The 26712-nt window shown below is 45.0% G+C and overlaps 1 protein-coding gene across 2 annotated transcripts in view; it reads left to right on the top strand.

Annotated features, from left to right (window-relative positions):
* Nucleotides 1–26712, top strand: part of PLD5 (phospholipase D family member 5) — a 213332-nt gene that overhangs the window by 59613 nt on the left and 127007 nt on the right. The window lies entirely within an intron of this gene.

Raw genomic sequence — 26712 nt, 5'->3', positions numbered from 1 at the left:
AAAGATAACATGAGATAAAGTAGCCACCCTAGTTTCCCACCCACGCTAAGTGGCTGCTCCATCAATGTTTCTCGGCCGTGAGGCCGTAGTCATTACACATGGAGTTCCGTCGCCTTCGCCAGTCCACGAATCCCGTTTCTCACGTCTGTCTGCTCCCTTCACATCGCTGGGGAGCCGGGGCCACTTCTCTTCAGCTCACGGCGAGCAGAGCAGGCGCTTTCTCGGATCTGCTTGCGGGGTTCCTCTGGCCATCGGGGCCTCTGATGTAGCTCCCAAGGTGGGGTTAGGGTACGTAAGTGGTTCTGAGCAGCCAATGGTGCAGCGAGCATCCCTGAGCCTTCTGACTTGAACCCTCCCCCTTTATTATCTTCTAACGTAGCTGTGGGTAGGGGTCTGGTTTTCACTGGCACTCGGTGCAAACGGAGTACCCGGGACATGTGGCTGTCCAGGGGTCTTGGAACCGGGGTTAGTGTGGCTGCAAGGATGAAGGAAACCTACAGGTTAATCGGATGCTTGTCTCTTCAGATGTTTGTGACCTAAATTTCTGTTACTCTGTCGTCAAAGTTAAATCCATCTGTTAGGCCAGTGACAGCCAGTGTTGGTCAGTGTCACAGCCCTTCTTCTTGTGTTTATTTCCCCCTAAAACAGCTAAAACAAAGGAAAATGTGTAAAAATCAGCCATGGATGTGAACTGTAACAGGCACACCAGGGACACAGGCCACGTGGATCATTGTTTGAGGTCCTAGTGAGAATGAACTATGAAGACCTTGGTGGGTGACGTGGATGAAAGATTTAATCAGTGGGTTGGGCATCATCCTGCAAAGTGAAAGGTCACCGGTTCGATCCCCGTCAGGGCACATACCTGGGCTGCGGGCCAGGTCCCGGGTTAGGGGCAGCCAATTGGTGTTTCTCTCACATGTTGATGTTTTGCTCCCTCTCTCTCTCCCTCCCTTCCCCTCTCTCTAAATTTAATAAATAAAATCTTTTAAAAAAGGAATCATGACCACACAAACCTTTAACAAATGTGCGTGGACTTCAGTGTTCATGGGATGGCCCAGACCTGTTTTATGGAGCAACACTTAAATCAAACCCGCATTTCTTTGGAGATGCGTTGAATTGCTCAGGCCTTGGGTATGAGGCTTGTGGTCAGCTTGTGGGAACATGGGGGAGGCAGGGCCAGAGGACGTGCTGAGTCCATGGACAAGATGACCTGCCCAGAAACGAGCACAGAGGCCCAATGTCAGAGGGGCCCTCTGGAAGAGCTATAAAGCAAGCAGGGGTGAGGGGTGCAATGCCTTTTTCAGAGTTCACCCAAAACCAACAACAGTTAAAGCACAGTGATGGGCACTCAGCAGCAGACTCCAACAAGAAGGTCAGACGTGACTGCCACCACCAGGCTTTGGGGCCTGGGCTGTTTAGGACAGAGACCCGATCATAGCAAGGGACAGAGAGTCTACACGGAGAAAGCAGCCAGCCACTAGGAGCAGGAAGCAAGTGGGGGTGTATGTCGAGCACACAGATGACTAGTGGTCATTTCTGGGGGTGATGGGCTGAATGTCTGTGTCTCCCCAGATTCATACATTGAAGTCCTGATCCCCAATGTGCTTGTGAAGCGCTTTGCTGGATTTGGAGGTGGGACGTTTTGGAGGTAATTAGATTCAGGTGAGCTCGTGAAGGTGGGCCTGCAGGATGGCGTTAGTGTCCCTGTACGAAGAGACCAGAGCCCCCTCTCTCTCTGCCATGGGAGGACACAGGACAAGTGGCCGGCCACCAGCAAGCCAGGAAGAGAGCCCTCACTAGGAAGCGAATTAGCCATCACCTTGATCTTGGACTTCCAGCCCCCAGAATTATGAGAAAATAAATTTTACTTTATGAACAAATCTTCATGATGATTTAAAGGTGCAGAAGTAGTGATTAATCCTGAACATGAAAAAGAAGCAGGTGAGCTGAGTGGAGCCGGGGACTAGACCGGAGGCTGAACTTGGGATCTGACAAGGTGGCCGGGGTGCCCCCCCCCCGCCGGATTACCAAGGAAACCCAGCATTTGCTGGCAGAACCGGTTCCCGGCATTAAAGCAGAACCACATGAGAGCAACACCTGTTATTTTCATGTGGTCATGGCTAGCCCCCCAAACTCCCCCTTTGAGGGAGGGGCTGTCAACGTGAACTATTTCTTCCAGAAGAATACCCAATGGCAGCACCCAGAGTGCATTTCATGACCAAAATGGATCATCCTCATATAGACGAGGTGGGAAGAATGTGTTTAGATATTTTGAAAGGGAAGTGGTCCCCGGCACTGCAGATCCACACAGTTCTGCTGTCAGGCCAGGCTTTGTGAAGTGCTCCCAATCCAGACGATCTGTTAGCACGTGACGCCGCAGAGCAGTGGGAGACCAACGAAGCCCAAGCCACAGAAACAGCTGGAGCACGGGCTAGGCCGTGTGCCATGAATATTTACATCGATCCGATCATCAAGTGTGCATCGCTTCTGCTGTTCTGCCAAGACTTCTTTCTTTTCTGTTTGTGTTGAATGGACACAGTCTTAAAAACATTACAGAATCAAAGCCCGACATCTCCAGTTGTTTGGTGATTAAATGCATGTTGGCAAATCTAAAAAGAAAAAGAAAAGACACGGTGATGTAGACGTCACTGAGATAAAAAGCAAAAGTGGTGATCCGTCAGAAAAACGGCAGACACATGTTGTACGATTTTCCTGGGTTATTCCTGGAGCTCTGTGGATAAATATTGGAAGAATATTTCTATTCTTGTTTACAGAACCCACAGTTACACTTTGGCTGCTGATTTGTGGTGTTTTTTTTTTTTTGAGGGTTAAATCTTTCCAGAAAGTGTCTTCTCGCTCCTGAGTTAAATGCAAACATCTTCCGCTGAACTGAAGTTAAACTGTTTTTGGCCGACGTCAAAGTTGGATCTGCCTCAAAGGAAATTCTGTTTGGCTTTGAGGGTTATTTGAACTTTCTCGAGATCAAGTTTCCCTGTTCGTGTTAATATCATTTGTGACATCTTGTTTCTCATTGGATGACTTTCTCGTGGTCATTCACCTCTGACCTGTAGCGTGTTATTCACAGAGCCCTGGCTCCAAGCCAAGGCGTAAAGGGGCCGTGAAATGTCACCCAGCCTGGCAGGACCACATCCATCTTCAGGGGAGGCTGGCCGCTTGTGCTGCAGATTGGTGAGAACCTTGGCCTGGATGCCTCAACATCCATCACAGAGGAGTGTGGCTGCTGACCGCAGCCCCAGGGACAGTTTTGTCATTTCTGAGTCGTCCTTCAACATTCCTCCGCCTGTTTTACTCACTCACATTCTTATCATCATGCCTTCTTCTCAGATCCTTTCCTCCACCTCCTCTTCTACAGTGAGGCCCTGGCTAGGTAGCTCAGTTGTTTAGAGCATCCTCCCAATACACCAAAGTTGTGGGTTCGATCCCCAGTCAGGGCACATACAGGAATCAACCAATGAGTGCGTAGATGAGTGGAAGAACAAATCGATGGTTCTCTCTCTCTATTTCTCTTTCTTCCTCTCTCTCTCTCAAACAAATAAATTAATTAAAATTAGTACAATTTAAAGGTCTGTACAGCTGAAAGTTTGTCCCACAAATTTGTTTTCGAGTGTAGAGCTACAATGTGAGATTATAAAGTACTGGGAAGGGAGAGGACAGAGGGCTTGGGTCATGGGGGCAGCTGCTGGGGTTCCATGTGACATCCCATGAGCACACAACTGCCGCCGAAGAGCCCAGCTCATCAGGCCACGTGGTGTGCTTCCGGATTTTAATGGCAACCTGGTATTTTGCACAGACAGGAGGCTGGCCCGATCAGCCATTTGCAGGAGTTTCTAGACAAGGACTGATAAGCCCCTCTCATCCCTTTTTTCTAACCACAGTTCGCTGGTAACTGTACCTACCAAACTCATGCTTGCTTGAGGATAAATATCGGAATAGTGATCAGCCTGTTCTTCTAGCCAGAGAGTAAATACTCCCTCATGGAGGACAAAACTGTGAGACCGCAATTCGTGCACCAGCCAAGGCAGCTGACGAAATGGGAAGTGAGTTTGGCTTTTGTTTCTGTGACCCACCAGACCTCATTTAATTTTAAATGCTCGGTGCGTCAGTCAAAATAGGTGTTTCTTAGGGAAGGTTTCGGTGGCACCTCCTCTCCCCTGAAGTCTGTTGAAATTTGGTGCGTCTGCTTAACATGGAGACGGGAAGAAGAAGAGTACTTGGAAGTTTCTGAAATTGTTCTAGGACCAAACATCCGCCGTATTAGCTCTAGAGGAGTTCCTTTTCTAGAATGGAGAGGGAGTCGGCTCTGTTTCATTCTGATCACAGTTATTTTCCTCCCTGGCCCCTCCCCCTTTGCAGCTCAGACTTTGGTTATTTACACGAGGGAAAAACTATCAAGACCACTGAGGAAGATCTGTTCATCAGATTTGTTCCTTAAAATAGGGGGAAAGAATGAGGGGAAACACAACTATTTTTAAAGATTTTATTTATTTATTCAGGTAGAGGGGAAGGGAAGGAAGGAAGAGAGAAACACCGATATGAGAGAGAAACATTGATCACTTGCCTCTCACACACATCCCAACCTGGGACCGGTTCCTAACCCAGGCATGTGCCCTGACTGGGAATCGAACCGGCGATCTTTCACTTTGTGAGACGATGCTCAACCCACCGAGCCACATCAGTCAGGGAAAAACCATCTGTTTTTTTGCAGCGCACATCTGCTCCTGGTGTGGAGGGGTGTCAGCATCAGCTTCCGGGGGCTCTCATGAGTTTAGGGTTCCAGCGGGCGAGGGGAAACCAGTTTGTCAGCTCACCGTCACTGTGCTCAAAGTGATGCGCGGATGGTCTAAGAATACATACGTGAACAAGGAAAGCAGTTCGTTTTCCATAGGCGACGGTGCGGTTTCTGCTTTGTCCAATTTCCAGGAATGTGAGACCCACTGGATTCCAAATTATGAAGAATAACTAGAAAGCCTTTCGCATCTCCATCTGCCATGACAGTGCTTTTACTCTTCTTGAAGTTACGTGCTATGAAGTCGTTATTTAATTGTGGCAGAATGAAGCTTTTCAAGATCTCTATCCTTGTTGATACATGTGACACATGACAGTGGGGATAGTGTAGAGGGCAGGAAGAAAGGCACCCAGGTGACAGTATTGCTTGGTAATGTCAGTAATTGTGTTATTAGTAACACTATTATCAATGTTGACAATATCCCCTGGAGTTAAACCCTGGAAACTTTCCATAGTGTCCTTGAGACTTTTGATCCCCAAAACGAATGACGTTATGTGCTAGACAAAAACAATTCTAGTTTATAATTATGTATTATGAGACAGCTGTTGGGTTGATTCCCATTTTATAGATGGAGAAACTGAGGACCAAATAGCCTAAATGATTTGTCAGAGGTCTCCCGTTAGTGTCTGCTGGTGTCTCAGTATAAAAGTGATGTCATGGGCATTTAATCATTCAGATATTTTGCCCCGCTATCCTGTCCTCCTAGGTGTGCTGCCACATGCCCTTCCAGCCCACCCCACTTTAGCCACATGCCCGCCTCACCTTCCAGCTCAGCACAAGGCGCTCCCCCGTGGGAACACCTCTTTCATCTCCCATTTTCCGCTGCATTGGCATTTATTGTCTGCCATGCACAGCACCCTCTATTTTTCTCCTTTCTTAGTCTTGGCTTGTGGTCCATGCGACATTTAGCCTTTCACAGATACTCTTGGTTTCTAATTGCTGTGAAATACGCTTTATCTGCCTGCATGGGTTGTCCCGTGTTGTGGGCAGAAACTTCAGCTTTTGCCTGTTTGTTCTCACAGTGCTGAGTAAAGGAAGGCAGAAACTGGGGTGATCTGTAATGTTTAGATTTTCTGTAGCCAACGTTGTACCCCAAAATGGGGTTTGCAATCCTGTTCTGTATATGCCAGGTGTCCACAGTCTACTGTTACGTGTCATTGCAAAAAGGTTTACAGGAGTGCGAGGTAAGGGGGGAATTGAACTCCATTTTTCCTAAATAAATCCCACTATTGCCTAATGAAGTACTGTAGTTGCAATTTAAAGGCATCATATATATATACGCATACATATATATATATATGCATACATGTATATACACACACACACATAGATATATATATACATGTATATATGGGCAGTGTACTGCCAATACTGTGGAAACTTATGTCATAATCATTTTCAGTGCTCATTCACTTTTCATAAAAATATTTTTCAAATTATCTAGTTGTGAGCTGCCCCTTCTCTGTTGTATCCCAGGAAGAGGAACCTGCCAGCATGGTGTGTGAGGCAGCTCTCTGACAAACGGAATGCACCAGCAAACACTTTTGGCCGTGAACTTGGCAGTTTGCGCTGTAGCAGGTGTTCCCTTTCTGTGCGTGCTCTTTCTCTCCGATTCTCTTCCTTATGATATATTGAGTGCTTTCCATTTATCTGGGACAAGACCAGTGTGGTGCTTGAAAACCAAGTGCCTTAGCAAGAAGGGGCAGACCTGCCCATAAGAGTGCCTAGGAAGCAGGCTGCAAATGAGGACTTTCCAGAACCAGCCTAAATTAGAATACAGTATGAGAATTGATGGACGGCGAGTCCTTTCCATCATATTGCTTCCCTTCTCTTCGGTTGAATTTTACTGCGTTTTTAAAGGCAGGATGAGGCACCCCCGAATCCAAACTATTATAACACTGAAGAAAATTTTGCATTTCATAAGGATTCCTTATTTCATTCAATCTATCTTATTTTCTTCAAAGCTGAGCTTCTTTAATACATTCAAAGTATGCTTAGATTTAGAGAAAGCAACATCATCAACAAAATTATATACAAATGACCTTTGAGGAAATTTGCAATGGAGTGACACTAAATCCTCCAGACCATTGCCTTCTAGAAGATTCCCTGGAAGTTTCCTGGAGTTGTCCCAGCTTGTGCTTCTGTAGTATGCAGGGGACTCCGTGGTTGTTCACATTTCCTCACTGCCTGACCTATGACCTCCCACACCCCAAGCTCAGGCATGCCATGTGATTTGCTTTGGCAAATCGAACCTCAGTGGTGTGTACCTCAAATCACTGTTTAGTAGAAACATGCACTGTGATTGCAAAGTTTAGGTTGGCATCCTGCGATCCCCTGTTTTTTTATGTGATTTGGTCTATCCAGATGGGAGCTGCTCTTTCAGTCTTAACTTCCAAAAAAGAAGATGGCTATAACAGACCCCAACCTGCCCTGCGCCCTGGAACGCCAGTTACTTATTTATTTATTCAGCAAATCTTTAGAAGACGTCTAGGCACTAGGGATACAGTGAGGAGCAAAAAAACGGTCCTTATTCACATTCAGCTTAACATTAAATAATAAAAAACATTTTAACACTAAAGGAACTGTGAATTAAGTCTAGAATGTGAAAGGGACATGTGTTTTTTTAAATGATAAAATACTAGCGTCTTAAGGACGTTTATGGTTCTGATGGTCCAAGTTGACAAGCCACAGAGGCACACACACAGCATTATGACCATTTCAGTAGGAAATCTGGGAAGCATGGACTTGGAGGTGTAAGTAAGTCCGAGATGAAGGCAGGGTAATGAACAGGACGGGAAAGCAGAAGAAAGACAGGGGAGCTGGAGGCCTTCGTGTGTATATATCCTTCCAATGCTGAAATAGTTATGTCCACGCAGGAGAAGGGATTCTAAAAAGCATTAACATTTCCACTCACTTGCATCATAAGAAATGAGCACAGAGGTTAACTTTTGGGGGGTATTATTAAGATAGGCCAGTTTGGCATTTGTTTGCTTACTTGATTTATGATGACTTTTGCCAACAATAGTTTATTATTACTTTTTGATGTAATTATAGTCATCTATTGTTTTCCTATTTCTTCTGTATTTTGAATAGCTCTTGGAAAAGTTGTTTCTACTCCCCTATTGTAAAGGGAGTTACACATACTTTATTCTAGTTCTTCTTCGGTTTAAGTTATTTACATCAAAATCTTTGATCTGTTTGGAATTTATCTTGGTGTATCCAGTAAGAAAAGGAACCAATTTTTAAATTTTTCTATACAGCTCTCCCAATTTCCCAGTACAACTAATTATAAAGTCTTTCCTTGTCCCCAAACTGATCTGAGATGCAGCCTTTATTGCTTTCAAAATTTGCATTTGTAATTTAGTTGTCTCGTCTACTGCTTAATTAATTCAAAAATTATTCACATACTTGACTTATATTTTTATGATTCCACACAAGCCCTTTCCTCTGGGAAAAGTGGAGGAAGCTGTGGCTATAATTCTTAAGCTGAAATCACTCCATAGGAGTGAAGGTCACAGTCAAATTGCCCTTTAGATTTAATAATCTCAACATGTGACCTTTCCTTCTCAAATCTCTCCTCCCTTGCCGCAACCTTCAAGCAAGTGAACTTTTAATCCTTTTGCATTTCCCAAGTCATACTCTCGTTAATCTTAACCTGCTTTTCCTCAGTCGCTCACATTTAAACAGCACATGATCGCAATTTTTGCCTCCTAGTTATTTCTCCATGCTTTCCTATCCTTTCCATTCTTATTTCCAGTGTTGTATGTAGTTTCCACCTTAGACACATCACATTGGGACAGTGTTAACAGCTTTGCACGTGGCCTATCTGCTTGTCCCTCTTGGATGCGCCTTCCCCCAGCTGCCAGAGGGATCTGTTTCCAACAGTCATGTGACCGGCTCGTCCTCACTTCATACCCGTTATCCGCAGGGCAGAGTCCCGTTTCCTTGACAAGTCCTTCCAGGCCTCCCTGCCCCCTCTCCTTCCTCACCCCCTGCCCTCTGTCTCACGTAATCAGGCTTCAGCAATCCCACGCCACTTGCAAGTTATCGGACGCTCCAGATGCTTCAGATGGGTTCCAACCTCCCTCCTTGGCCAAGGCCAGTCCCTGCCTGGAATACCCACCTGTTCCTGCATCTCCATTCTGAGACCTCACTTCTTCCACACGGCCTGCCCTGCCCTGCCCCAGCTCTAGCCTTACCCCCAGGCTCTCGCACTGAAATTGTATTGATGCCTTTATCCTTTATGTTACTCTAAGTCTTGGAGTGAGAACTATAGCTTCGTGAATGGTGGCACTGGCCTGCAATGAACAGTAGTGAAAATGTTCATTGTTCTTGGCACACATCTCTATAATACCATTTAGTGTGTTGTGTAGTGTGCGTAGTTGCTTATATGTTTGTTCCTCTATAGATGACAAACATCTTGAGAGAGGGAATTTTATTTGTCCGTGTATTCCTAAGCCAAGGATAGAATCCATTACAGGAAATAAGAACTCAACGGGTACATGTTTGGGGATAAAAGAAATAGGGAGATCATAATGGCAAAGGGCCTGTTAAACATGATTTTGGAGAAGTGGTCGAAATAACCGAGAGTGTCCACCTCAGAAATCAGAAAAAAAGAGCATTTCCGAGACAGGGAGGACGGGGGTGGGCACAGAGAGAAGCTGTGGGGGTCCAAAAAGCAGAACTGGGGCCAGAGCAGGGAAGTGACGTAGAAGCACATCTCAGCTTCATGTACAGTAAGCAGGAGGCTCTGGGGGGGCTCATGAGCCTGCTATCCCTGGGGCTTTCAGAAAAGACTGGGCCAAAACCCCAACGAGAAATCACTACACACCCACCCGAATGGCTAACATAACAAATAGCAGCAGCACAAAATGCTGGTGAGATGCAGGGAAACTGGGCCGCTCCTGCGTTGCTGGTGGGAATGGTGGGGATGTTAGACGGTACGCCTCGGGGAAACGGTTTGACAGTTTCTCATAATACAAAACGTGCCTTTACCTCATGACTGGCACCTGCACACTTGGGCATTTACCCCAGAAAGAAATGAAGACTAGTGTTTATACAGAAACCTGTAGGTAAGGATTTATAGCAGCCCCAAACAGGTGAATGGTTAAACAAATTATGGTACATCCATACTATTTGTATTAGTCCAAGTTTTCCAGAGAAGCAGAATCAATACGAGAGATTTGTTGTAAGAAATTCCTTTGTGCCGTTAGGCAGCTGGGAAGTTTGAAGACCCAAAGTGGGCGAGCTGGAGGCCCAGGGTTGCAGGAGGTGGATCTCCTGTCAGGAAGTCCTAGGCTCCAGACCCAGGAAGACCTGATGCGGCAGTTACTTCATCTCAGGGCCCGAGACAGGAAAGGACCAATGCCCCAGCTCAGGTGGTCAGGCAGGAGAAGCTACCTCTTATGTAGCCTCTTACGCAGTGTTTGTCCTGGAGACACGCGGCATGGGGCCATAGGATCTCAGCACTAGGAGGACGTTCTTAGTCCGTGCATACCGTGCATACAGCCTCATAGAATGTCTGCAGCCCACCAAGCATCTGAATTAGGTTTTCATAATTTACCTATCAGTGTTTAATGGGATTCACTGGGCTCCCCTTAGTTCCTGAGTGAAACAAAATTATTCTAAAATAACATTTAAAAACTCGAAACAACAGTTTTCTGAACTCCTTTTCTTCCAGCATGTCACTTACTTCCCCCCCCCCCCCTTTGAAATATAGAGTGAGGCACAGAGCAATCTTGAGAAATTTGGAGATGAAGACATACTATAACAGATCACATATATCAGAAAGCGAATTTTTTTTTATGGGGGCCTGTCCAAGCAGACCTTTTCCTATAGTCACAGACCCCTTGGGTTGCTGAGTTTGTGATGGTTCTTGCACAGTGATGATTTCCTGTGGACCTCAGCTCCCCCGTCCTGCCTTGGTTCCTCAGGTGGGAGCTGGAGATGCTCTGTGTTTCAGCCTGGTGCGGCTTCTGCCTGCAGCGAGACGCGTCTCCCCCTTCTGTGATGAGTGAGAATAGGAGAACGGTCTTCCTGTTTCATGACCGTTGGCATTCACCCTCGTCGTAAGTGAAGTAGACCTCAAGAATCATCTAGTTCAATCTCCTGCCCCTCCCCCACTTTTCAACTTGAATTGGGACTCATATTCCTTATTTTTTTAAGATTTTATGTATTTATTTTTAGAAAGGGAAGGGAGGGAGAAAGAGAGAGAGAGAAACATCAATGTGCAGTTGCTGGGGGCCGTGGCCTGCAACCCAGGCATGTGCCCTGACTGGGAAGGACTCATATTTCTTTAAAGTGTTTATTGCACTTGATAGGTAGAAAACTGCTAGGGTAACTAATGTGAATGAACAGACTTTGACGGGTTGTTTACCCCAGGCCAAAACGCTAATCGTGGCGACGCTGGGTCTAGAACCCACTGCCGGAACTTCCCTCCATGTAACCCCGGCTTTTCAAAAGAGAGCAGCTACTGTTCAGCTGACTAGTGTCCATAGTGACTAACCTTTCTCTGTCAGGAAACCCTTCTCCACTTAGAACCTAATCCCTCCTTCACTCCACAATTCTGCTTCACCATCCTTCACCAAGACACATGAATCCTCCTCTAGTAAGAACAGCGGGATTTTTACTTTCCACGTGATTTATGGTTTGAAATAAATGTACAAGAGAAGCTAGTCATAAAGGATGCTTATTTTTAAGTTGTTGACCTTTTAAAAGAAATTGTGGAGATCCATTATATCCAAAACACTGTTCAGCTATGAAAAGAATCTCGAAGACTTAGGCATACAAAAAGCAAGTAGCAAAAAAAGGTGTATTGCTTGATTCTGTTTTGTCTGATAAAAAAACAAAACCAAGCCAAACTGTATATTTACGTAGGACCATACCTTTACAAAACTGCACAGAGGACACTACAGAAATACAGCACAGCGTCCGCTGTGGTCACCTCTGGAGAGAGCCGTAGCGATGGGGGTGGGTGGTATGAACTATGCTAGGTGGTATTTCAGTCTGAAAACAGAAATGTGTGATATATTGCTTGAGAAATTTGCAAATATCACAGAAGGAGCAAAAAGTAGGCCCACACCACACAAAACAAGCCACCGGCAGCAAAACCCAACAACCGAGCTCAGTACCCGGACCTTCTGCGAAGTGCCTGTTCTGGTCTGGGAGTCATCAACTTCCTGTGACTCAGACTCCCGCTGAGTAAGAGAAGGACAGAGGAGGAGAAGCCCATCTAAGAGTAAGTCACTGAGATCTCCTTCCCACCCACGGGCTTCCAAACATAGCGCGCCTCTCAGACCTGCCCACTCAAGGACCCCGGGGAGAAGCATGAACCCACGGCCTCCTGCCCCCGCGGGTGCAGAGCTGCCCCTGCAGTGTGCACCCCCCGCACCTCCAGCCTGTGCCTGTGTGCTGGAGGGCAGATCCTCCAGGGCAGAGGGTACAAGACCCCCGGTGTGCTTGAGAGCAGATGCTGTCGGTGGGAGGCAGTCAACACACCGACACACCCCTGACCTCCACAGCCACAGCCAGAAGCAGAGACAGGGAGTGGGTAAGCCAGGGCTCTGGAGGCTGCGGTGAGCCACCCTCTACCCACCCTGGCAAATGGCCCTCTGACCTGGGAACCATCAGCTAGGGCGCTGTGCCAAAAGTGCTTTCTGTGTTTTCCCTAAAGGGCAGACTGAACATCTTCAGGGAAGAGAACCCTGGCTCCACCTGTGTTGTGTGTCTGAGTCTGGCGTGAGCAGCCTAGGGTAGGTAAGAGGAAAGGGTTTCTCCCAGACCCCGCTGCAGAAGCCCTGCAAAACGGAGGCTTTGCCGTTCTCTCCTGCAACGGGTACTCACTGTGTATAAATTTATCACCCTCGTAATTCGCTGGCACCTCTTGCCATCGTTTCTGGATCTTGAAGGACTCCACCCCCACCCGCTAGGCACAGTGTAATTTTATTAGTTTGCATATTGGCAGTTATGTTCGCCCCCACAATTCCCAGTCTCCCCGTAGTCGCTGATTACTACATGCGGTGCTGTTTGTCACTTTTGAGAGAAACGTCCTCTGGTACGTGTTCATATTTTAGAGGGAAAAAATGAGCTTGAATATTTAAGAAGAAAATACACTGGTTTGTGGGGAAATTTTTCTCATGGTGGACATGGTAAATACAAATAAATCTTCTGGGGTGTCCAACCTTCTGGCATCTGTGCGCCACACTGGAAGAAGAAGAGTTGTCGTGGGCCACCCATTAAATACATTGCGACATGTAATCACAAAAGTCTCATAGTATTTTAAGTAAATTTACGATGTGGTGTTGGGCCGCATTCACAGCCGCCCTGGGCTGGGTGTGGCTCAGGGACCAAAGTTGGACATCCCTGGTTAAACCTGTATTTTTCTAGAAAAATACCAATAAAAATAGTTTTTTCTTTACAGCTAGCTAAATAGTAAATGAATACTATAAGCTTCCAATAAATGAGTGTTGTATAAAATAGGCAACCATATAATTTGTCTAATTATTCACATTTTAAATTGTTTTTTGTCTATAGATAAAGCGACCTTTACCCCTATCATCACTTTCCTCATCACTCTTTATTTTTCATCTTTCTACAATGCACAAGACATCTTACATGTTTTAAAAAACAGCTCTTCGGAAAACTTTTGATTAATACAGGGAAGGTCAACGTGGTGAAGGTTTGTGCAGAAAAAGGTCTTATTTCTATTATTCTATTTTTGTGGTGGTAACTGTAAAATTATGAATAATTCTGTTCCTTTTATTCTCAAGTTGATGTAAATTGTATCTTACAGTTATCCTGCCACAAACGCAACTGACTAACCTTGCTCCTGAAATATAGTTCATACCCTTCTCTCAGCATGAATGGGCTTGAAATCCCTCAGTCATTTTCTCAGCCAGGTGATGGCAGGGGGAGCTCCAAAGCACTGGAAAAGAACAGAAATGGGACAGGCTGAGACTGTTGCCAGAGAATATTCTTTTTTTTAAGATTGATTTATTTATTTTTAGAGAGAAGAAAGGAGGGGGAGAGGAAAACATCAATGTGTGCTTGCCTGCCATGCACCCCCCACAAAGTATCTGGCCTGCAACCCAGGCATGTGCCCTGACTGGGAATTGAACCAGCGACCCTTTGGTTCGCAGGCCGGCACTCAATCCACTGAGCCACATGTGCCAGGACTGTCAGGGAATATTCTATGTGGAAAACAAATGTGCCGTTTTTAAAATATATTTGAATTTTTTTCATTTTCACTTGCAGTTTACACTGAATATTATTTTGTATTAGTTTCAGGTATGCAGCACAGTGGTTAAACAGTCATATATCAATACTTTATAAGGTGTTTCTCCTACTATTGCCAGTACCCACCAGGCACCATACATAGTTATTACCTTATTATTGACTATATTTCCTATGCTGTACTTTACATCCCCGTGACTATTTTGGAACCATCAATCTACTTACTTCTCAATCCCTTCACTTTTTAAAATCAAGCAATAAGCAACAAGTGTTGGGGAGGCTGCAAAGAAATGGGAACCCTCGTGCACTATTGGTGGGAACGCAGATTGGTGCAGCCCCTGCGGAAGCCAGCATGGCGTTACCTCAAAAACATAAAAATGGGACTTCCTTATGACCCAGCAATTCCACTTCCGGGTATACATCCAGAGAAAATGAAAACACTGATTCAAAACAATGTACATACTCCTGCACATTGCAGCGTTGATTGCAGCGTTATCTACAATAGCCAAGCTGTGGGAGGAACCCAAGTACCCATCCATAGACGAGGGGACAAACACATTCTTTTCCATGACTGTAATCTCATTCATTAAGCAATTCATTCATTTAACAAACGTTTACTAAACACAGTTAGAACCGCTCTATCCATTGGGGATACAGCGATGAACATGACAGACAGGGGCCCTGCCCTCATGGGGCGGATGAGCAGGAGGGTGGACGGGGTGAGGCAGTAACAGGCTTTCAGCTCAGTGACTGTATTTTGAGGAAGGGAATCAGGTCAGGGACACAGAGTGCAGGGGACACTCCTTGTGGGACAGGACTGTCAGGCGTGGCTTCTCTGAAGAGGCAATGCCAGAACAGGGATCTAAACAAAGGGAGAGCATTGTAGACACAGAGAACAGGAAGCGTGGGTGATGGGAGAATGTAATGTAACATCACGACCCACGTGGCTGGAAAGTCCTTAGGGGGAGAAACGTGACAGGACGTGGGGATGAAGAGACCGCAGAGGCTGGGCAGTGGTGGCCTTCACGAGCCACAGAGCAGAGTCTGGCCTTTGTCCTGAGTGAAATGGGAAGTCTGTGGTGGGTGGGGGTGGGGGGAGGCATCAATATGGTCCTGTTTCTGCTTTCAGAAGACCTCTCTGGCTTCTGGGTGGACAATGGACTGTAGGGGGCAATCCTGTGGTGGGAGGCAGAGGCAGGGACCACATTTTGGAATACGTTTTGGAGGTATTGTTGATGAGGTTCAGTGATGGCAATCCACGTGGGTACAAGAGCCAGAGGAGAATTGAGGATGACACCCAGGTGGTCGGCGCTGGCACCATTCACTGGGTTGGGGACTGTGGGGAGAGGAGCAGGCTTTGGGGGCAGCAGGGGTATCAGGAACTGTGCCTTCCCCAGGTCTTGTATTCGAGTAGCTTACTAGGATGATATTGGGTGAGCAGTGAAAGATAACAGTGTGGATCTCAGGGGAGGGGGCAGGGCTAGAGATAAAAACGTGGGCAGTACCATTATGTAGGCGATAGTTAAAGCTCCAGGATCGGTTCTGTCCTCTGTCCTCTTTGTGGCTTTTGCTAACTTCAGGATTTCCTTCCGCTCTGGCTGGGTCTCCCTTCCTCCCCAGGGCTACATGTGGAAGGGGCTTATGCCCCTGGAAACGTGTTTGACAGGAGATTCCAGGAGGCTGCCACGGCAGCCTGGTCCTGGAGAAAGATCCCGAGACTTTCGGAGAAGATTGGCTGTAGGTCCATGGTGAACCACTCTCGTCTTGAGCTTCCAGTTCCTTCTCTGAAAAACAGGGGTAGTGATCGATTTCAACTCACGTGATGCCGTGAGCCTTTGTGTATGTAGTCATATAGCTATAAAGAGATTTGGATATAGGAAGTGCTTCATAAATGTAGTTAAAACTGAATTTGAATCTTATCTAAAGTGTAGGGTCCTGCAGAACAGGAACTTACATATTTATTCTTCCTACACCTGAGGTATTTAAACAAGCTTGTTTTTTGTCAGAGGCAAGTCCTGTGTTTCTTTATTTTGTCCTTCATTAAGCCTCAATATTTGGGCATTTAGTTATATTGAACAAGCTAGGATTATCAACTAGTGTTTTTGTTGTTGTTGTTGTTGTTTTTACATTTTAGCCTCCATTGCCCACCCCACCCATCAGGCCCGGAGGCAACAGTTAAAACTAACTAAGAATTGTTTTGTGTTTTGTGGTTATTCAGACTTTTTTTTGAGACAATATGGCTTTATTCTCTAGTCATATAGCTTTTCCTTCTAGGAAAGAACGAATAGGCTGAGCTCATTTTACATATCTGGCGTTTTCTTGTTGTGCCATACGTTTTTGTCCATAATGCATTTAATTTGGAAGCATTCCCAAGCTGTGTCAAAAGTGAGGGCCGACCTCTTTTTCAAACACAAATTGGATTTGATCACGTTTACACTGGATGCATGCAATTTAGTTATTTCTTTTTCACATGAATTCTCTCTGCTCATGCTGAGAAAACCTCCAGAACAGTGACACTTATTATAACTTCTCTCAATCAAGCCGCCAATAGTTATTGAGCCCCTACTATGTGTAGAACACGACACTAAGCATGTGCGGAGTACGAATCAGAATCATGCTCCGTCTTGTCCCCTAGCTTGGGAGTTAATTGTGGGGGAAGGTTTACCTTTGTGAGAAAGGAAATTGCTAGAAATTTAATAGCGGGAGGAGCCTTAGGATGCCGCCGCCTCCCCTGTCGCTTAGTGCACGTGACTCGTCTATGGCTCCCCCCACCCCATGGTGTCGTCTCCCTCCGTTGATCCCTACTAGCGAAGGGGCTCACCACCTTCTTGGGTCTCCTGCTGGAGTTTTAAAATTACGTGCTGATATTGTATAAGGATTTTCTCTGTGCTTTCCCTGTGATCTTTCTGTCACATGCCAGGCCGACAAAAATTTGAAGATCTCTAAAGGGCCTTGCATTTTAATAACCTGGATTTATGCTGTACTGGAAGTTGGCAGGAAAAGGGCTTTCCCATGTGTTTCTCCTCCCTGTAATCATGAGAGGTAGGCGTCATGACCTCCCATTTCGGAGGTGAGGAAAATGGATCTTAGAGTCAGGTGCCTAAGCTCAAGATCACACAGCCAGCATAACCAAACTTAAAACTTGCAGTCAAAATTCTGGAATCTTTCTTCTTTGATTACATGCCCTGCCTCTGATTACCATTTGCTTTATTCTCATTAATATTCTGTTTTTGTAAGGTGCATGTCTGATTTCTAGGACAACCAAATGTGGAGTAGGTTCTGCGAAACCCTATGGAAACCTTTTTTTTTTTTTTGTAAGATTTCTTCTTGGTTAACTTCACTCATGGGGTGAAAAGAATACAATTCGCTTCTTGATGTCTACCCTGCTCTCGTAACCCAAACTCCCTCCTTAAACAATACTTTCCTTTCATCGTGCCCCCAACTTTAATATCTCCCACACCTTATTCTTCAAGATCAATTTCTAAAATTCCCCACTTGTTTTTCCGTTCCCATTTCTGTTACCTTACTGCATTGTTGTAACACTGAAATAATGACCGCTTTATTATAGCAAACCCCGGTACGGTACTGAGCTGTAAGAAAAATCTGCTGCCAAGCCCTTTTTTCTCTGAAGTGACTCCTATAATCAGGCACAAATAATACACAGCGAAAGCCATAACTTTTAACCACCATAGACATTTAATCCTTTGGCCCTCGTCCGAGGTACTGTCCCACTTTCCTGCCATTTCTCTGGGTCTTCTACATAAAACACTGAGGATCGCTTGTTGTTCGGAAGAACACAGTCTTACCCCAGGCTAAGTCGGGGATAATTCTGGCTGGCCTGACTGGGGACTGATCTGGTGGTGGCACACAGCACGTTCAAAGGTAGAGCCTTTTGATATTTCACTGTGATGACGCCGACATGGAATCAGATACTTCTAATCGGTTACTTCCTCCCTCAGCTGCGAACACAGCATCTCATTATTTTCAACCTCTCAGTAATTGGAATAAACAACCACACCAAACCCATTTTGATCTTGGCATCAAATAATCGATGCTTTGCAAGATTTTGATCATGGAAATGTTTTCGAAGTATATATATTTTTTTATTTGCCAACAGAAGGAAGGGGATATAAAGATTGGACCTAAGATGAGAGCGAGTGTTAAACAGTTCAAGCAAAGAACAAGAGATCGTTTTTTTAGTGTATCTCTCCTTGTTTCTCTCTGTCTAACTGCAACTTAAGTATCCCCACTGTGAAGTTTTTTGTTAGTTGGCTGGTGTCTGTCGCGTAATCTGGGCAGGTTACTCTCAGCAGGAACTTGAATAATTTATCTTATTTTTCCTAGTGAACTGCATCAGACCTTTTAAATGCTCTAACAATGGTATGGAGCAGAGTCTAAGAGCATTCTGAAGAACACCAAACTTGTGCTGCAGATAGGATTATGGCTCTCTGAGCTCATAAAATGGAAGGGTAGCTGCCATTCTGGGTTATTGGGTTCCCATAAATCCACAGAGCTGTGAAAGGGATGCTGATGGGTGTTAGCGGGCCCCTGTTTATCTTCATCTCCCATGAAACATGACTCTGGCCGCTGTGGGGAGAGAGCTGGAATGGATGTCTATTATTCAAACCAGTTTGGCTGGAGTCTTGTGTCATTTTATATTATTAAAAAGGAAGGGTGTAGCCCTGGCTGGTGTAGCTCAGTGGATTGAGCGCAGGCTGCGAACCAGGCATCGCGGGTTCAATTCCCGGTCAGGGCACATGCCTAGGTTGCAGGCCATGACCCCCAGCAACCGCACATTGATGTTTCTCTCTTTCTCTTTCTCTCTCTCCCTTCCCTCTCTAAAAATAAATAAATAAATAAATAAATAAATAAATAAAATCTTTTTTTAAAAAAAGGAAGGGTGTAAAAAGTCAGAGTGGCATATCTATTTCTCAGTCTGCTGCTTGCATGCTGCTCTGAAAATCTTAAACAGATTTTTTTCCCCTCTAGGGTGTTTGAGGGATTTATAAATTCTAGCACAGTGAGATAGTCATTACTTTTTGGGGATTGTATTAGACATTGTTTTAGATGCTACATATTATCACACTAATATCATAAATACCATCTAAACAGGGTCCTTTGGAAGAGACAAGCAGACATCATACTGATGACCCGGTTTATGAAAGCTGTTGGCATGGGTAATTACAGCATGTTGAGAGTGCAAGCAATTATAAGCTGTACATTAAAATGCAAATGCTCTTTTTATTAATTAGGAAATGGGCCTCCAAGGAATATGTATGCCAAGGCCAAGAATTTAAAATTTGAGAATAATCGTATTTTCCTACATTACAAAGTATTCATTAACTTACGAGAGGAGGCCATCAGTTACTACTAATGAAAAGTGGCTACAGATTGAAAAGTGGCTTGCCGTTTGGCAGACTTTCCTCTTCTCGAAGACTCGTGTCGTTAACCCTCCCCCATCGACTCGGAGGACTCACCCAACACCCCGGCTCCTCCATGACTTTTCATTGTCGTCGCTTGCACGCCGTGTCATTCATCCGCTGCCATGATTACACCTTCGGTGAAGTTACTAGCAGGACAGCACCACCTCCCATACCCCGCACTGTATCTGCTCTGCTTTCAGCTCACGTACAGCGTGAGTGTATGGTATTCAGTACGTAGGCCCTTTTGTCCGTGCATGCGTGCATCTCTGTTTAATTAGGCCTTTTATTTTTTATATACAAGGAAATACTACTTGACCATTAAAAAAAAAGGATGAAATCTTATCATTTGCAAAAACGTGGATGGATCTAGGGGGTATTATGCTAAGTGAAATTAGCCAGACAGAGAAAGACAAATACCACGTGACTTCACTTCTCTGTGGGATCTATAAAACAAACAAACAAAACAGAAACAGACTCTAAGGCACAGAAAATAAACTTAATGGCTGCCAGATGGGAGGTGGGTTGAGAGACTAGGTGTAAACCGTGAAGGGAGTGAGGAGTACAGGTTGGCAGTTATAAAACAGTCACGGGGACGTCAAGTACAGCACAGGGAAAATAGTGAGTGGTATTGTGATAACTACGTACAGTGCCAGGTGGGCACTAGATTTATGGGGGATCCCCTTGTAAACTGTATAAATGTTTAACTTCTACACTGTACACCTGAAACTAACAAAAAATAATATTGGATGGCAACTGTAATTGAAAAAATCAAAATAAAAATTTTAAATTAAAAAAATTGTGAAATGTTTCCAAAATGGTACATTTTCACTCGTATTCACCACCGACCTTCGATAATTGTTAAGGTCTGCTACATCTACTGTGACGATAACTGTCCTTCCTGGAAAGTCAGGTAAATGCGTACTTTTCTCCCTTCACGTATCGATTCTCAGAGTAAGGAACTGGTGTGGCCATGTCTTTCAGTGATGACACATCAGTTTAACCGAACACATTGGAAAATACATTGCAGACAACGTGTAGACTCCACTTCTAACCACTTTTGAATGTAGCCTCCTCTTCAAATTAAAGTGCTGTGCACAATGGCCAAGACTTGGAAACATCCTACGTGTCCTTCGACAGATGATTGGATAAAGACGTGGTACCTACACACAGTGGAATAATACTCGGCCATAAAAAAGGATGGAAGAAGAGGTACTGGATTTTCTAGTCTTGGCGAGAGTTTGTCCTCCTAATGGTGCGCAAAATGCTAGAACTAACAGGAAAGTAATTAGCAGGTTTTGTGTGTATGAAAATCGACAGTTTCCGTTCAAAGATATAATTGAACAAAAGGAGAGGCAGAAGCTTCTGGAGCAGTAAAGAAAAAATAAACAGAACATAAAGGCAGAAAGAAATGCTTAAAAACTATAAACTTGGTCCAAAGGGAATCCCCTCAAAAAGGAAAAGCTGAGGGGAGAAATAAGCAAAAACAAGGAGGGGGTAAAAAGACATGAAAGATAAGATCAGGGCGTGGAATAACTTCTTGACGACATGAAAGTCCTGAAAGTTAAGAAAGGAATAGAATCAGTGAGGAGAAAAATTGAGATGAGCATGCTAAAAAGTGACAGGAGAAAATCCGACACGGAAGACGTGGACCGGCAGGAAGAGGGAGAATTGCTGAGTCAGCTTGAGCAGTCTAGTGCTGAGTCAGCTGCAGCAGTCCTGCTCCGAGTGAGAGAAAGGAAAAGGCTGGACCGGGGGGGCCTGGTGGACAGCTCACACTGGCTTCCCTGGGGAAACCCAAGCCTCCTTGAAGGAGCTACTTCTGCCTGGAAAGCTATCACTTCCCATATACCAGTCCTTGAAGAAATTTAATGGAAGAGACATAACATCTATTTGAATGGAATTAATAACTGTCAACATTTCTTCTGATGAAACATATAATTAAAGATCTTATTTTCCTGTGGCTGAATTATATCAGTTTTTTTAATATAGGGGCACTTGCATGTAATCAGTTAGTCAATCAATAAATATTTTATTAGCCATTTTATGTTTTCCATCGGGAAGGTGTCGCCAGATAACTAGGTCTCTGTGTTGCCGTAAAGATGTTCATTCATTCACTTTTCATTTTCCTCCAACCATTCTTTCCATGACAGCAGAAGTGTTTTTAGCCAAGTCTACCGGTGATTTCCACGGGACTTCTCTCTTGACTTACAGGCATGTCAGCCGCTCTTGACGTGCTCAAATGTCCCCTCCCCCCTGAAACTCTCTGTGCGGGCTCCCCGGGCACCACAGTCTGACCCCATTCCCGCCTCCCTGCTCCCCTGTACCTTTCCCTCGCAGACTCGTCCTGCTCTCCCTGTCCCAGTGGTACGGCGCTTCAGGGCTTGGCCTCTGCCTGTCTTTTCATTTTGATCTTTATTCTTTTCTTTGGCCGTGTCTTTTAGTCCCGGTGATATGAAATGCCACCGTCAGTGCCGATAATGATGTCAGTCTGTGCATCTTCAGTCCGGACCCCATCCCTGAGCTAAGAGTCATAGAGTCAGCTGTTTACTGGGCACAAGCCCTTGGTTATGACCAGGAATCTCCCATTAACATTCCCAAGTACAGCGCTTGGTAACTTGCACCTCACTGCGAACCTTCCGTCCTTGTGTTTTCTTACCTCCGTGAACGTCCCACCATAGGCTGCTGAGGTCCAACCCTGAGAACCACCCGCCATCCTCCTTTTCCCGCTCACCCCACCCACTCCACCAACCCCAGAGTCACTTCTCCAGCTCTAACCCCAAAACAAGATTTGAATTATTTCACTTATTTTTCTCTTCTTAAGTCATTTGTCTGTCGACTGACGTGGTGAATAGGTGGCCTCCTAACTGTTCCCCCGATTCCATTCTTGCCCTCTGACTTCACTGGGTTCGCAGCTTCAGTTCTCGGACGAAATATCCCTTCTTCGCTGACTGGTGTGGCTCAGTGGGTTAGGCATCATGTTGCAAACCTAAGGTAGCAGGTTCGGTTCCCGGTCAGGACACATACTGGGTTGCAGGCCAGGTCCCTGGTTGGGGGCATACGGAAGGCAACCTATTGATGTTTCTCTCTCACATCAATGTTTTTCTGTGTCTCTTTCTTCCCCCGTTTCCCTCTTTCTAGAAAAAAATAAATAAAATATTTTAAAAATAAAGAAAAAGAAGTGTCTCTTCTTCAAGGAGGCCTCACCTAACTACCACCGCCAGTCACCAGCATGTCAGCCTACTCATTGTCTACACGACATTTGTCAACATTGGACGTTATTTTGCTTACTTACCTGTCTACCCGTTTATTACTTGCCTCTCCAATTGGAATGGAGGCTCCAAGGGGAGAAGCCATGTCTGTCTTCTTTGCTGCTAAATCTCCAGGGTCCGGCATAGTGTTGAGATAGGCTCTGAACAAATATTGGTTCACGAATTAATTTTTGTTTGGCCCTGCATTTTAATCATTAGGCAGTCAGGCAAATGCAAACCCTTCATGCCCAAATATATCTATGTCAGATATCCCATTACGTGTGACTTAATTTATTTCTGGCTTGGAGAACTGAAGTATACCCAAATGAGATTTTGTTTATAATTTTATTGTTTCTTTCTGCTGAGACAAGTTCTTATTTAAGGGCCTCCGTGCTTGTTATGAAATGAGAGATAATGTCATTAAAAGCCCTGGCTTCCACTGCTGGAAGCTTCCACTGGACCTTGGCTATGGGGAAGTTCCTACCTATTAGTGAGCCCGTCTGTAGCTTCTGCAAGCCAGTCTTTTCCCACTGTCCAAAAAGAGACTGATAGTTTGAATGTCTTAAGATGAACCTTTCATTTAAATACTTTTCAATTTAATATCATTATGGAAAATCTTGCCTTTTATTGATGAGTATATCACTCGATGTTACAAATAGATATAAGACAACATACAATGTTCTGCTATTAAATGAGATTATATATAATATATAATAATAATAAATAACATATAATCTCATATATGTTATGAGATTATACATATACATATAATCTCATTTAATAAATATCACACCTGGCTTAGCCATTTCATCATAAGAATGGCATAGAGAATTACATCATTCTCTACCAATTGAATTCTAACCCCAGTGTGATTTTTTTATGTCAATGTAACACAGATTTGGCTTATTAAGATATAGTATCCTTAGCAGGAGGTGGGTTCACAGGCTGCAAATAATGGGAGTGTGGGCTCACTGGAATTAATTAGCTTCCAGATTTTCTTTTGTTTTTTACTGCTTCTGAGTTAAGATTGGTTGATAGGCTATTGCACTGTAATGTATATTATGGTGTTTTCTTTTTTCTGGATCTGATGATGCTGTAACATATTAGGGGCCTTGCTGATTCTGGAGAGACCATCCCTCCCAGGGCTGGCTAATTTCTGGAGATAGCAATCAACTTCCTTATGCGCAAGCCTTACGTATGGAAACCAGTCCATCCAAAGTCCAAACCCCCAGCCACCTCCTTTATCTTATTTTCACACACCAAGCCACCTTTCTCCTGCCCTAAAGTTACCAGACATCTGGAGACCATCCCGTAAGTCAGAACCCACCAAAATTATTCATGCAATCCAATCCTGACCTTGCTCACACTTGCCTACTCGGCCTCGTCTGTGCCTTCCCATGGAAACCGCAGCAAAGCCTCGGGCCCAGGCTGTCCCTGCTGACCGACTCTGGTGCGCCCCCATGAGGCCTTCTGTGGTGCAACACACCCTCTCCTCTTCTTGGGAACTCTTGAGTAATAAACTTTTCTTTCAAGGCAATTGGCTCTTTGTCTGTCAACCTACCATATCTGATTAAAGTAAACCTAGGGTACATTTCAAAACAATTGCACAGCACAGGAAAAAAATGTACTTTTCATCTCTTCTTCAGAATCTCCAAGGACATCCTATCTGATTGTTTGACACCTTTGGTAGCAGACACAAACTTTCTCTTTCTGTCTCATTCTATTTAGTTCTTTTTCTCAATCTTTTTGTGCCATTATCTGTTGCCATGAGTTTTGGCTGGAGGAGGATTTTGTTGTACTGTAACCTCCAGAGAAATGCTTATTCTTCAGTTCACACGTATTTGAAGTTCAACAATGAAGGTAGTCCTTTGCACATGAGCAAGCACTTGACTCATATCACAAGGTAATAATAGCACATAATTGTGTTGAGAAATAAAGCGAAATCATAGAGCTATGGGATGTACCTCCTTCTCCAGAGCAGGCCCTGAACATGATGATGAAAGTGGATTTTCACAAAGGTCTGGATTGAAATCTCTGAAACATGTTGTGGATGAATTGATTTAAAAGATTTCCCAGGGGATGGTTCCCAAGGTATTTTGAATACAGCTGTGATAAAGTTTGGAATTGATTAGTAGACATCAAGATTGTTCAACAGCTGGGTATTAATGAGCAATTTAGAACTTGGATGAAGAATGCCTAGGCTGATCTGGGACTCTGGTGTGCTGGGACAAAGCAAAGAAAGAGAGAGAAGTTTCCAGGAAGGGAATTTAGGATGAAGGAAAGTCATCGGGGCCCTTGAAATGTTAACTGCTGACACTGCTGCTCGGTTGTAGTTCAGTGAGTTTGCATTCAAGTTCTACCACTCGCCAGATGCTAGCCCTGGCAGATGACTCATCTTGTTAATCCCCTAACCTGTACGGATGACAATGACCATGCAGCATTGTTGAAAAGAGTAAGCCTTTCCAGGGAAACACTCCAAAGGCAGAAAAAAGCACTCACTACTCTCAGGGGCTTACGGGCATACTCAGTGGAAGTGAAAAATCTCCCAGTAGCCTCATGTACTCCCTTACAATCCAGGGGTGGGCGAAGCTAGGTGTACAGCTGTGGCACACTGAGCCAGGCAGGAAAAGCAAAGAGTGCCATCTATAATCAGCACTCGTGGACTTCTGGGAACGTGGAAGGAAAGTTCTGAAGTGTGAAGTCCCAGGAGTGAGGTGAGAGTGGGCCAGGGCCAAGAGGAAGGCGTTGGACTATGGAGGGAGAGACCGGGGTAGGGAGGAAAAACGAGTCAAGTCCAAAGTCAACAGTGTTTGTCGTTACTGGGTTTTCTCTTGTTAAAATCTTTTTGTTGTAAGGGGTTAAGCAAAAATAGGTACATAAATAAAAACCTCATAGACAAGAGCATGGTGATTACTGGAGGGAAAGGGGGGTGGGGGGAGGTATGAGAGGATAGGGGACAAACGGTGACGGAAGGAGACGTGACTTGGTGTGGGGAACACACAATGCAATGCACGGATGATGTGTTACAGAATTGTACCCCTGAAACCTACGTGATTTTGTTTACCAATGTCATCCCAGTAAGTTCAATTTTTTAAAGAATCAATGCTTACTCTTTTTCTCTTCCTGGTTTGACCATTTCCTAATAACTTATTTTGTGGCTCCGGAGTTGGTGAAGTAGTTGACTTCGCTTCTGAGGGAGTGATAAACAGATCTGCTAGGAAGGTGTGAAGGCTTGAAGAGCAAGCGCTGTGAATGGCTAAGCCAGGGGAAGATTTATGAACAGCCCGACAGCGACTCGGCTCTGCTTGCCTTCAGCCCAAGAGCACAGCCACCTGCTGTCTCCCTGCAGGAGGCGGCTGACCTCCGACTCAGGGCGGTGCCGTGTACAGATGTTCTTGTACTCCGCTCAGCTCCACGAAGCAGTGTTCTTTTTTTATTTTTTATTTTATCCTCCCCCAAGGGTATGCTTTTATTGATTTTGGAGAGAGAGAGAAAGGGGAAGAGAGAGAAACACTGATAAGTTGCCCCCTGTATACTCCCTGACTTAGGATGGAACCTGCGATGTTTAGGCGCACGGGACAACGCTCCAACCCACTGAGCCGCCCGGCCAGGGCACAAAGCAGCATGTGGAAACAGCTGTACACATGGCTAGTCATGGGCTTTCGCCTGAGTCTTTGGGAAAGGAGGTTGATAACCTAGAGTTTGGAAGGTGACGGTCGCAACAGGGGCTGGAAAACATTACCGAGCTGCTGTTTCATTGTTAACTTGCAGGAATGGGTCATGGAGTGAACTTGGCTGCTTTTGAGGAGAAAGAAGAAAAGCAGACTCCTCTGGAAGTCCTGACACGGCGGGTGAATTGTGGAACAGGCTCTAACAGAGTGGGGGTGTGAAGTCGGTGTTAAGGATAAGAGCGAAGGTCTCGGGCGTGTTCACCCGGAGAGCTGCCCTTCTCTGGCTGTGAGGGCGGGAACTCTTTCCCAGCGGATGCGCAGGGAATCGTGAA

Source organism: Phyllostomus hastatus, unplaced genomic scaffold (genome assembly GCF_019186645.2).
Source record: "Phyllostomus hastatus isolate PE091 unplaced genomic scaffold, TTU_PhHast_1.1 phas_contig_148, whole genome shotgun sequence".
NCBI classification, from domain to species: Eukaryota; Metazoa; Chordata; class Mammalia; order Chiroptera; family Phyllostomidae; genus Phyllostomus; species Phyllostomus hastatus.
This window is presented reverse-complemented; position numbering and strand designations above follow the sequence as displayed.